This window comes from Chionomys nivalis, chromosome 10, assembly GCF_950005125.1.
Source record: "Chionomys nivalis chromosome 10, mChiNiv1.1, whole genome shotgun sequence".
NCBI lineage: Eukaryota > Metazoa > Chordata > Mammalia > Rodentia > Cricetidae > Chionomys > Chionomys nivalis.
The window spans coordinates 13507561-13517270 of record NC_080095.1 but is presented as its reverse complement, the minus strand read 5'-3'; positions in this window follow the sequence as shown (position 1 = coordinate 13517270).

The window sequence follows — 9710 nt, the reverse complement described above, 5'->3', positions numbered from 1 at the left end:
CCTTGTCGTGTTCCTGATTATAGTGGAATATCTTTGAGTTTCTCTCCATTTAATTTGATGTTAGCTGACGGCTTGCTATAAATAGCTTTTATTATACTTAGGTACGACCCTTGTATCCCTAATCTCTCTAAGACCTTTATCATAAAGGGATGTTGAATTTTGTCAAATGCTTTTTCAGCATCTAATGAAATGATCATATGGTTTTTTTCTTTCAGTTTATTTATATGATGGATTACATTGATAGATTTTCCTATGTTGAACCAGCCCTGCATCTCTGGGATGAAGCCTACTTGATCATAATGGATAATTTTTCTAATGTGTTCTTGGATATGGTTTGCCAGTATTTTATTGAGTATTTTTGCGTCGATGTTCATGAGTGAGATTGGCCTGTAGTTCTCTTTCTTGGTTGTGTCTTTGTGTGGTTTTGGTATCAGAGTAACTGCAGCTTCATAAAAGGAATTTGGCAATGACTTCTCTGTTTCTATATTTTGAAATATGTTAAGGAGTATAGGTATTAGGTATTCTTGGAAGTTCTGGTAGAATTCTGCATTGAAGCCATCTGGACCTGGGCTTTTTTTGGTGGGGAGGTTTTTTATAACAACTTCTAATTCTTCGTGACTAACAGGTCTATTTAGATTGTTCACCTGGTCCTGGTTTAACTTTGTTATATGGTACTTATCTAAAAAAGTGTCCATTTCTTTTACATTTTCCAATTTTGTGGCATACAGGTTTTTGTAGTAAGATCTAATGATTCTCTGAATTTCCTCTGTGTCTGTGGTTATGTCTCTCTTTTCGTTTCTGATTTTGTTAATTTGCGTATTCTCTCTCTGCCGTTTGATTAGTTTGGATAGGGGTTTATCAATCTTATTGATTTTCTCCAAGAACCAGCTTTTTGTTTCATTGATTCTTTGGATTGTTTTCTGTGTTTCTATTTTGTTGATTTCAGCCCTCAATTTGATTATTTCCAGTCTTCTACTTCTCCTAGGTGAGTCTGCTTCTTTTTTTTCTAAAGCTTTCAGGTGGGCTATTAAGTCTCCAAGTGTGCTTTCTCCATTTTCTTTAAGTGGGCACTTAATATGAACTTTCCTCTTAGCACTGCTTTCATAGTGTCCCATAGGTTTGAGTATGTTGTGTCTTCGTTTTCATTGAATTCAAGAAAGACTTTAATTTCTTTCTTTATTTCTTCCTTGATCCAGGTGTGGTTCAGTAGTTGACTGTCCAGTTTCCATGAGTTCATAGGCTTTCTGGGGATAGCATTGTTGTTGAATTCTAACTTTAATCCATGGTGATCTGATAAGATACAGGTGGTTACCGATATTTTTTTGTAACTGTGTACGTTTGCTCTGTTACTGAGTATGTGGTCTATTTTCGAGAAGGTTCCATGAGCTGCAGAGAAGAAGGTATATTCTTTCCTATTTGAGTGGAATGTTCTGTAGATGTCTGTTAAGTCCATTCAGCATTCTAAACAAAGGTAAATATTCATAGTCCATTTTTTTTTGGGAATGTGGGCCTAGTTTTCCAGGCTACTTCCTGCTGGTTTGGGGCACTGATAATTTTATGGGGATCTAAAGCAAATTTAGAATTATCATCAAGTAATGACTGAAGTATCCTGTGAGTCTTGATCATCTCAACCAGCAATCTTGAATCTGTTCTGGATATAGAACTCAGACATCTGGGCCATCTGTTTCTACTGGAGATCTCAGGTGGTCTTTCTTCATCACTAACCTGATTTTTCTTAACTCAGAATAAAACCATAGCTTCTCATTTTCTGTGGAAACAAAACCAAAACCTCTTTTACAACGTAACATATCTTTTGACTTCAATTTTCAAGTCAAGGTATTTTCAAAATACCTATCTTGGATTAATTCAGCAGCATTTATAAACACGTATCTTTTAGCAGCTGTTGCTCCTTCCTCTGCATTCAAAAAATTCAAAGAAAACAGTAAAATACACTATCCAGATTCTCTGTGTGTTTTTCATCTTTATGTGGTTTTATTTTAAACTTTATTTCTTTTATTTTTACTTTTTGGCTTTTTGAGACAGGGTTTCTGTGTATCTTTGTCCTGGACCTCATTCTGTAGACCCGGCTGTCCTTGAACTCACATAGATCTGGTGTCTCTTCCTCCCAAACTACTGGGGTTAAAGTTGTGTGTCACAGTACCTTGAACTCACAGAAGTCTGTCTGCCTCTACTCTCTTTTTTTTTCAGTAATACAAACTTCATTTATTATAATTTGGGCAAAACCCAGGGAGAGGCAAATTAAAACAAAACAACATAGAACAAACAAAAAATCCTTAATTTCTCTCCCCTTTTTTGTGGTAGTTTTACAACTCACACAAAAACTGAATCAAAGGCCAGAAGTTATGTAGGTTTAACTGTGAGGCAGACTATGGGTCTTTTCCTGAGAAAAGGTGACTCTATTAGGCTTAATACTTGGGCTTCATCAATTCTTAGTATTGGCTGGTCATGGTGGTGCATAGCTTCAATCAAAGGATATAGGAAGCAGAAACAGGCAGGTCTCTGTTAGTTCCTTGCCAGGCTGGTATATGTAGTGAGTTCCAGGCTAGTCAAGACCACACAATGAGATAATGTCTCAAAACAAACCACAACAACAAAACCCTATCATCCACCTAGTGTGATCACATTTTTAGGTACTAGAACTCAACATACAAACCATTAAAGGTTGATGTAATTCATCCCATAACAATAAGCAGAGATGGCTTAGGCAATGCACCATCATGAGAAGGTTTACACAGATGACTGTTGGGACAAGTACAGGATAACCAATGAGCTGTTGACCACATCACAAATTGACATCTAGGACTAAAAAATTAATCTATAATTGAGCTAACTAACTAGAAATAAGCATAGATTAATTTAAGACAGCAGTCCCTATGGTTCTACATGGTACATTGTTGGATCAAGAAAGTTTCTACTAAAGAAGCCTATGTCTCTTGCTTCCTCTGATTTGGCTCAGGTTCCACCTGGGAAAAGAACTCTCCATGCTCTTTTTTTCAGTTCCTCTTTTCCCTGTGTAACTGAGGAGTTAAAGAAACACATAAAGGTCTAAATTCAGCCCAATGAAGCAATTTGTAAACATTTTTATTATAGATGGGAAAGTTGCACTCCCTCAGAATTCTTCTCTCTCTCTCTCTCTCTCTCTCTCTCTCTCTCTCTCTCTCTCTCTCTCTCCAAAAACGAGGTGACAATCCCTGTGGAACATTATTGAGAGAATACAATGAGGAGATTTTGGGAGAGCCTATAAATCAAACCAAGTCTAGTGTAGCTTGATCCTCTATCTACACCCTAGCAAAAAGCCAATATGGGATAGTACCCAGATCGTCTATGTTTACTGAGTGCAACATTAATATCTAAGGCAGGAGCAGCATCCTACTGCTACTCATCTGGAAAGAAGATCTTACATGCATATATGTAATTATTTTTTGACCAGGAGTGCTTTCTCTTTCTTTCTCTCTTTCTTCCTTCCTTTCTTTCTTTCTTTCTTTCTTTCTTTCTTTCTTTCTTTCTTTCTTTCTTTCTTTCTTTCTTTTTTCTGCTAAGCAGGCATGGCTAGGACCAACTACACAATCCTGCCTGCTTGTTCTGCCCAGTCCAACATGGTGCAGATATGTTCCCTGCCTCTGAGAGTTATTCTCTCTGTTCCATATCCAGGGTCACAGAGGATCTGTGTCACCATTAAGCAATTTGAACCTTTTAACCTTTTCTTTTCTCTCCCAAGGCTGTATATATTTTTAAACACACTGTATACTATTTAGAGGTTTTCTTTGTCTTTGAATCTATCTTTACTGTATAGCTTCCTTTTTCAGACCACATGAGTCTTTAATTTTAGCAATATGGAGAGGATTAAAGCTATGGCTTTGATGGCCAGATTTAACTCATTCCATAGCTTTTTGAGATTACATCCCCATGGTGGAAGTACCAGCTCTAGCCACATTTATTGCCACAACTCTATGGTGTTTCAACATCCCTGCAACCAAGCAAGCTACAGTAGTCTACTTACAAATCATGCACAAATGCTCTGTAACAATACATCCTGCCTGAAAGAGTCAGAGTTTGCTCTGGCAGGATGGCCTAGAAAGCCAGCGTTTTAAAATGGCATGGTTTTTTTTCTACTATGGATAAAACCCAAAAAAAACATGTAGTCAGCTTTTCATTAATACCAATTAAGTGTTTCGAGGCAGGTCCTCTTAAAAGAGCTGCAAGGTTTTACAACTAAAGATGAGTCAGGAAGACACTTAAATGAGATGCATTTGCCTCTAGCAAACAGAGTCCACCTGAGAATATGCTGCTATCAATATGCTGTGCTTAACTCTAATCTTTTTTGTCTAGAATTACTTTCCAAGATTTCCCAGGTTTTATGTGGATGCAGTTGTCCATGTGGGTACCATTTGTTCCTCTTGGCCCATTAGCAGAGGCTTTTTATTAACTCTTATAACTTATATTAGCCCAGCATTTTTGTCTATGTTGGCCATGTGACTTGGTACCTTTTTCAGTGAGGCAGTCACATCTTGCTTGTTCTATGGCTGGATCAGAACTACAGATTCTGTCCTCTTCCTAGAATTCTCCTGTACTCAGTGAGCTGCCTCTACTTCTTGTCAGGTTGTCCTACCTATACTTCCTTCCTGGCTACTGGCCAATAAGCTTTATTTAAAATATAATTGATAGAATACAGACTATTCTCCTACATCAAAACTCACTAAAAATTTTACTCTGTTCATCCATTTTAGGAGCAGTCATATAGGTTGATACTCACACTGACAATAGAAATTATGACAGTGGAACCTTTGGTTTGAACATTGTGTTCAGTTATTCAATTCATAGTTAGGCTTTCTGCTGTCAGGATTTTGAGAATGTAGTCAATTTGGCCTCCAAAGCTTTGCCACACACTATTGGTGTCATTGCCTGAATTTCAGGAGAAGCCTCAGAATCAGATGAAAAGATTCTTGTTTGCCTGGCGATGGTGGCGCACTCCTTTAATCCCAGCACTCGGGAGGCAGAAGCAGGCGGATCTCTGTGAGTTCGAGATCAGCCTGGTCTACAAGAGCTAGTTCCAGGACAGGCTCCAAAGCCACAGAGAAACCCTGTCTTGAAAAACCAAAAAAAAAAAAAAAAAAAAAGCTTCTTGTTTCCTTTTTAAACCTGCCCCAAGCCCATGTTCCATTAACATGGAGCTTACGGGCAGCATGGCTTCTATGAAGGACACATCTCTAGCTCACACATGATAAACCAGGATATTCCAGTCAGCAACATCAGAGAGTGCAGAGGGTTAATTCTGGGAGCCTTCATAAGTAACAAAAGCACCAACAAAAGCACAAGTCATGAAAAACATAGAACTCAGTTGCTCATGAGAAGGGGTGAAGAGAGATGAACCAGGGACTGGAGCTGATGTCTGCTGGGATGTGCATCCCATTTGTGACTGAGAATTTTGTGGTATGACTTGCAAAATATGCCTATAGAGGAATCATTAGCTTGGACTTTGATATGCAAGCTAATTTTTTACCAAAATGGAAATGCTCAAAAATAGAATCTTGCAAAAATTATAAGACCATTCCTCAGCAGTCCTTCCCAGACCACCAAAGGAACAGGATGTGACCTGCCCTCCTGAAAAAGGTACCGAGCTACATGGCTAACATAGATAAGAATAATGGGTTAATATAAGTGATAACCGATAATAAGAAGCTTGAGCTAATGAGCCAATCAGTTTATCATTAATGTAGATGACTTCTGTGTATTTTCTTTTGGACGTTGCAGGCTGTGGGAACAGGGCAGGACAGAAACCCCAACATGCCTGGCCCACAAGTTACACTACTCACTCCTGATGACTGTTTCTGGCCACTCCTATGCTCATGTCTCCTGTTTCCTTTCCTTCCTCCCCTTCCTCCCTGCCTCTGCTAAACTTTTGCTTCCTCATTTCCTCTCTTCTCTTCCCTCTTGCTCTCTCCCCCATCCTTTCTTCGATCACTTTCTTTTATTTCCTTGTTTCTGCAGCATGTTGTTTCTTCTATATGTGCATAATTTTTATGGCTACGCTGTATCTAAAAGTCAGCACTAACTCTATCACATTCCTCCAATAGTCTTTTGTTATCTCTCTTGGCTTTAGAACTTCCATAATATGTATGCTTTGATGTGAGAATTCAGAAGTCACTTATTTTCAGTATTAGGGCAGTCATGGGTCCATGCTTTACATGTCACCCACTTCAGAAAGTCTTCACTGACCAAGGCTGAGAGAACCACTAATTTATTGGTACAAATATAGAAGACAGTGTAAGTAAGCATATGTTCCTTAGCAAAACACCAATAGTATATTTCCTCATAGTATTGTTACCTTTGTACTTTAATTTTTAAATATTTTTGTGTTCTAGTTATTGAATATGTTGAACATGTTTTAAATATGAAATATGATTATTTCAGTAAAAATATTGAGGGTCTCAGGTGGATATGGTCTGTACAGTCTCTCTCCTCTACATGCTGGACCATTTAATTGGTTTGGCTTTGTACATATCTTGTACAGGAACTCATAACAGTTTCTGTATGTAATAACCATGTGATGTCCAGAGGTAACTATGTCACAGAAATCCTCCACATTTTATGGTACTTTCATTCTTTCAACCCACTCTTCAGTGTTGTTCCTTGTGCCTTGTCAGAGTTTATGGAGGGGTAGGGAAGTGGGGGATGTGAGAGTTTTGATATAGACATTCTATCTGTGGACAAGCACTCACACAGTTGTCTATTCTTAGCAGGGAACAGTCATAGAATCTCTGCATTCAATGATGGGTTCTGGTGAATGGAGATTCATTTTATTTGCAGGTGTAGTGATTTATTTGTTGTCTTTGCCCATTAGGGGACTCCACACTCACGGGCATATGGGCAAGACTATTAGGATTTGTTGAGTTATAAAAAGAGGATATAAATTTGGGAGGAAAATATATTGGGAGGGCCAAGGAGAGGGAATTGACAGAAAAATGTTGAGTGAAGATATGGTCAAGATACATTGCAAATGTGTATGAGTTCTCAAAAAATATAAAAAAATGTTTTCAAAATAGTATAGTATATTTAAAGTCCATCACTGTATAACATTAAAGATCTCCTACTCGAATATTCCCATGAACACATGGTTCCCTAGCAATGTCTTCGTATCCTCACAAATTTAAGTCCTTTAAATCTGTACTGTCTCCATGAATGCTGGAGCCATCCCTATTTCATTGCTTTTTCTTCAATAGATCTTGACAGTTTAACAGCTTTTGTTGAGTACATCCCCCACTTCTCATGGAATCTGCATTCCTATGGAGCACATGGAAGGTCCAGATCTGGGGAAAGGATTTCCAATGGCTCCTGTTCCTTGATGACAATTCTTTAATCACTTCCTAGAACGTCTGGATATGCACAGACTCTAAGGAATGTTCCTCTCACTTTCCTTCCTTTTGCTCCAGTGTGTCACTCATTCTTTGGATTCTTTGGATACTCACAGTTTCTACAACTTCTTCCTCTCCTTTCTGTGATGAAAGAAGTGAACAAGGCTTCTCTCTCTCTCTCTCTCTCTCTCTCTCTCTCTCTCTCTCTCTCTCTTTCCTTATTTATCCCATTCTTATTTTTTTTATTTTTTTGTTTCGAAGGGACACATATCTATACTATATATGATTTGTTTTTGAGAAGATCCGTACCCTTCAGCAAAGACATGAATAATGTATATCATATTTTTTAAAAATTTGATTTTAATAATCAGATTAAGGACCCGAGCCTGTAACTCCTATATAGAGACTACACAGCCCATCCTCTTTGGAACATATATGAAGTGAAAATGTGCAAAAGAGAACACCTAAGTGAAAGAATGAATGTATATTACAAAATTCTTCAGTATGATTATAGGATAGGTTCATTTCAGGTTCCCTATCCTCAGGTGCCCCAATGAACTAACTGGGGACATTGCCCTGGGCATCTGGTAGCCATTCCAAGTTCAAGTCTCTTGCCAACCCTTAGGTGGCTCCCTTAACTAAGGTATGAGTTTCCCTGCTCCCCTATCCAACCTTCCTTTATCCCCAATCACCCCGATTCCCCCAGTTCCCTTCATCCTCTCCTGCACGCTTTTCTCTCCCCATTACCCCTCATCCCCATCCCACCCCACCCCCAAGATTCCAATTTTTTGCTCATCAATCTTGTCTATTTCCCATAGCTGGGAGGATATCTATATGTTTTTCCTTGGGTTTACCCTCTTGTTTAGCTTCTTTAGGATCACAAATTATAGACTCAGTGGCCCCTATCCATGGCTAGAAACCAATTATGAGTGAGTACATCCTATGATCTTCTTTTTGGGTCTGGGTTACCTCACTCAGGATCGTATTTTCTATTTCCATCCATTTGCATGCAAAATTCGAGAAGTCATTGTTTTTTACCGCAGAGTAGTACTCTAATGTGTATATATTCCACACTTTCTTCATCCATTCTTCCATTGAAGGGCATCTAGGTTGCTTCCAGGTTCTGGCTATTACAAATAATGCTGCTATGAACATAGTTGGACAAATGCTTTTGTCATATGCTAGGGCATCTCTTGGGTATATTCCCAAGAGTGCTATTGCTGGGTCCAGGGGTAGGTTGATCCCAATTTTTCTGAGAAACCGCCACACTGATTTCCAAAGTGGTTGCACAAGTTTGCAGTCCCACCAGCAATGGAAATCAGGACCACGAGGCGTGCATCCACCCACTGTGACAGTGGAACTGATCTATTGGGAGCTCTCCAAGGCCAGCTGGACTGGGACTGAATAAGCATGGGTTGAAACTGGACTCTCTGAACATGGCAGACAATGAAGGCTGATGAGAAGCCAAGGACAATGGCACTAGGTTTCGATCCTAATACATGAACTGGCTTTGTGGGAGCTTAGCCTGTTTGGATGCTCACCTTCCTGGACCTAGATAGAAGTGAGAGGACCTTGGTCTTCCTGTAGGGCAGGGAATTTGGACTGCTCTTCAGTATGGAGAGGGAGGGGGAATGGACTGGGGGGAGTAGAAGAGGAGTGGGGATACGGGGAGGGGAGCGGGGGGGAGGGGGCAATATGTGGGAGGAGGGAGAGGGAAATGGGAAACGGGGAGCAGTTGGAAATTTTAATTAAAAAAGAATAAAAAAATGAGAAAAAAATTCTCTAGTGCTGGTGAATTCAATGGCCTGGTTTTGGTTGGAAATGTCATCCCAGCCCCCTGGCACACCTATATCCTAAGACTCTGGAATGTTTGGGTCTAGACATCAGTCCATCCCTCCAGCACTCCTATAATCAAGGAGTCTGGGATGTTTGGTTGGAGCTTCACCCCAACCCCTAGCATCCATTCTGTGGTATAGTAAAAAGAGCTGTTAGCCACTTCCTGCCGCCCGGCTCTCAGGCTAGTTTATACCCAAAATAATTACATAAAAACTGTGTTCATTTAAACACTGCCTGGCCCATTATTTCTAGCCTCTTATTGGCTAACTCTCACATCTTGCTTAACCCATTTCTATTAATGTGTGTAGCAACAAGAGGTGCTGGTTTACCGGGAAGTTTCTAACCTATGTCCACCTTGGGCCGGAGCTTCATTGCTATAAAGCTAACCACACGGGAGCCGGGCGGGACAAAAAGCAGGCCTGCTTGCCTCATCACTACAGGGTGGAACTTTCCACTATAAACCCCCTCCTCTGGGTTGCCAAAGACCAGACTCCACCTCTG